The following is a 3,345-nucleotide window of genomic DNA, read 5'->3' as shown; positions in this document are numbered from 1 at the left end:
ACGTGAAATGGAGCTATGAATGAATGAATCAAACCATTCTTAAATGTTAATCTCACTTAGAAAATTTCCTAATGAAAATAGTCAGATCGAAAGAAAGACGGAGAACAAATTAGATCCATTTCCTTTATGGTTGACTTTAGCATACATCTCATACTATACTTAAAGGACGGACGAATGACTTGAAAGGACAAAAGATTCGATCTGTCCATGGGATTCCCATATCTCGGCGACATAGCCAAGCGGTAAGGCAGAGGACTGCAAATCCTCCATCCCCAGTTCGAATCCGGGTGTCACCTTGTTGAGGTAAGTAAATGGAAGGAAAAGTCTGTATTTCCATTATAGAACCTCTGGAGACATATTGGTACATATTACCAATATAGATAGTGAGTTACGTACATTTGATCCCGATTCCGTCGTGAATGTACGACCCTCGAGTTAGTTATAGTAACTTGTTGGTCAATGAACAAATGGATTTATTGATCTCTCATATCAGCTCGAACGTCAGTAACGTTCAGAATGCAAAGGTGGACCATTCATTTCAACTTCAACTTTGCACTATGGTTAATAGTTCCCTTATCATCTCGATGATGAAATCATTATTTTTTAGAGAACATGATCCGTATGGATATAGTCGGTATAACTTGGGCTGCTTTAATGGTAGTTTTTACATTTTCCCTTTCACTCGTAGTATGGGGGAGAAGTGGGCTATAATGGTAATGCTTAAGAATCAATTATTGCGTTCCTTCCATATCATGCATGGTAATATATTCTGTTCCATAAGGATCCAGTAATATTGAATCTTCGTTCCAAATTGAAACACTCTACATGGAATTATTTCCTCTTTATCCCCGTAAGGGATGTACGTAATCCCTTATCATTATCATTTTCCTATGAAAAATCTTATTTTCTTCAACAGGTTTGAATTCATTAGTTCTTTTCTAGAATGAGTCGATAATCTCATTTCTTCCACTGAAGAACGATCTCTCTTCTCTTTCTTAGTAGGAATAGAAAGAGTCCCTGTTTTATCGGATGGTTCCGAATTGAATTGATCGGATCTGATATGAATTCCGTTCTCGGAAAAATATGGGACATAAGTCATAGATTCCTTTGCTTTTTCATATACCATTTCAAGTGCTATATCTAACATGTGCTAGATATAGATGTTCGTACTGAAAAAAAGATGTTCAACTTTGATCCTAAAGAATCCGCAAGTACGTTCAGAATTAAGTCTGTCTGCATTGGGTCTATTTTTCTAGGAGCAGGAAGAAGGTGATGTGATCAGCTCCGCTATTTTATGGTACGAGGTCCTTCATCCTACATTTACCATATATGGATAAGTACCATTAAGATATATTTATCCATATATGGGTGTAAAAGAAGAATTAGTACAAAAGAAAAGGTTAGATATTCTTTTCCTCCGTACTACTTCTTCTTTTCTTTTCAAAAAAAATTAAAAGCAATCCCTACCCTGTATTGTTGTAATACAATAGATCCACCCTATATTGTTGTAATATAAAAGATCTCATAACCTATTTTATACTTATGATCTGGATCATAAAGATCTATCTAGTGATCAGCAATCAATTGATTTTCATCAAAATCAATTGCTTCCACTGCTTGCACTGGCCGTTTTGACGTAAGGGATAAGTAGAAAAGCAGTAGGAACTGCAAGGAACAGTAGAACAGCAATAAATGCAAGGGTATTTACTTCCATGATCTCCTTATTTTAACTTTGTTCAAAAATAGCTCGAGATTTGATCTCATTTTGATCTCATAGAGATGAATGAATCTTTCTTTCAAGATCCATGAAATAGATGTATGTCATTGATAGAATTGGTTCGAGTAACGGAATCTAACTAATGGATTGAATGAATTCTTCGATGGAAATAGTATAACCTAATACGATCACTTTTGATAAGACTAGTAGTAAAAACTTACGTGCATCAGAAAACGTTCCGATCAACACATGTCTGGTATAATTTCGAAAGAATAGGATTCGTACGAATAAGAACCTTATGCTCCTCCAGAAGACGTTCGTCAGACATGAGAGATATTTTGCTTGGATCTCCACGATTTAGATGGAATTGTGAATCTATCCCGCTTCGGTGATGATATAGAAAGAAGTATCCCATATCGAATTTATCCAGAGGCCCACCCCATGACCCTGGAATGATAAGGACTAGTCCGTCCAGATCCTGACATGATCATTCACAGTTCACTTACTATTGGATCGGGACTGACGGGACTCGAAACCGCAACTTCCGTCTTGACAGGGCGGTACTCTAACCAATTGAGCTACAATCCCAATACAGTACAGTTCACCTACTATTAGATAATATTTATTTCATGATAGGTGCTAGATAGGTCATATAGATTATGCGAGTGCTAGGTCGATTAAATATCTTATCCTTCTCTTTCATTTTTGAAATGTATCGATTCATACGGAATTGGGCATCTACGATATGAATAGATATCGATGTCGGGGTTCAATAACCAATTATCTTTTCATTCATGATTAGCATGAATATAACCATACCGATAGATTGGTATTGATGATATTGGTTGGGTCGAGCTGGATTTGAACCAGCGTAGGCATATTGCCAACGGATTTACAGTCCGTCCTCATTAACCACTCGGGCATCGACCCAGGAACAAGACAGTAATTTAAAATTATTTAGGATACCTAACGAATGGATCATGGTACCCCCAGGGGAAGTTGAATCCCCGTTGCCTCCTTGAAAGAGAGATGTCCTGATCCACTAGACGATAGGGGCCACCAATCTATTCTTTATAATATGAAAGTGATCGGGAAGTTGTCAATAATATTACAAGAATTCTTGGTTTCCTCAAGGTTTTTTTCAATAAACTTGCCTATCGATAAAATGGAGTCCCTTCAGAAATTAAATATTGCAACTAAAACAACTCTAAAGCAATTTACGGAATCTATATTTGTGATCCATCGGCCCAGTTCCGATAAAAAAGACTTTATGGACTCAAATTATACAAAATGTTTCATACTTGATAATTTTGATAATTTAAATAATTTTGATAATTTTGATAATTTAAATAATTTTGATAATTTTGATAATTTTAATAATTTAAATAATTTAAATAATTTAAATTATTTAAATAATTTAAATAGTGAATGGGGCTTATCGTTCTCTGATCGAAGTTATCCGGAAAAGACTCAAAAAAATATAAATGGGTTGGTTGGACAAAAGATCGATCCGTATGTTACAATCGGATCGTGGCGGGTATAGTTTAGCGGTAAAAGTGTGATTCGTTACATTATCAACTCGAATAATGGAAGGATCTTTTACATGGATCTTTGATCCATCTAAAGCT

The 3,345-nt window shown here is 35.6% G+C and overlaps 1 non-coding gene across 1 annotated transcript; it reads right to left on the bottom strand.

Moving 5' to 3' along the window:
* Positions 1 to 2,563: 2,563 nt before the first annotated feature.
* On the bottom strand, positions 2,564 to 2,647 carry TRNAY-GUA (transfer RNA tyrosine (anticodon GUA)). The gene has a single exon. It is a non-coding gene; the product is annotated as a tRNA-Tyr (tRNA).
* Between the last annotated feature and the right edge of the window lie 698 nt (positions 2,648 to 3,345).

The sequence above is a fragment of the Pinus tabuliformis genome, chromosome 3_2 (assembly GCF_031772625.1).
Source record: "Pinus tabuliformis cultivar Carrire ecotype Pingquan chromosome 3_2, CPIR1, whole genome shotgun sequence".
NCBI classification, from domain to species: domain Eukaryota; kingdom Viridiplantae; phylum Streptophyta; class Pinopsida; order Pinales; family Pinaceae; genus Pinus; species Pinus tabuliformis.
The sequence above is the reverse complement of the archived record's forward strand: the minus strand, read 5'-3'. Positions and strand labels throughout refer to the sequence as shown.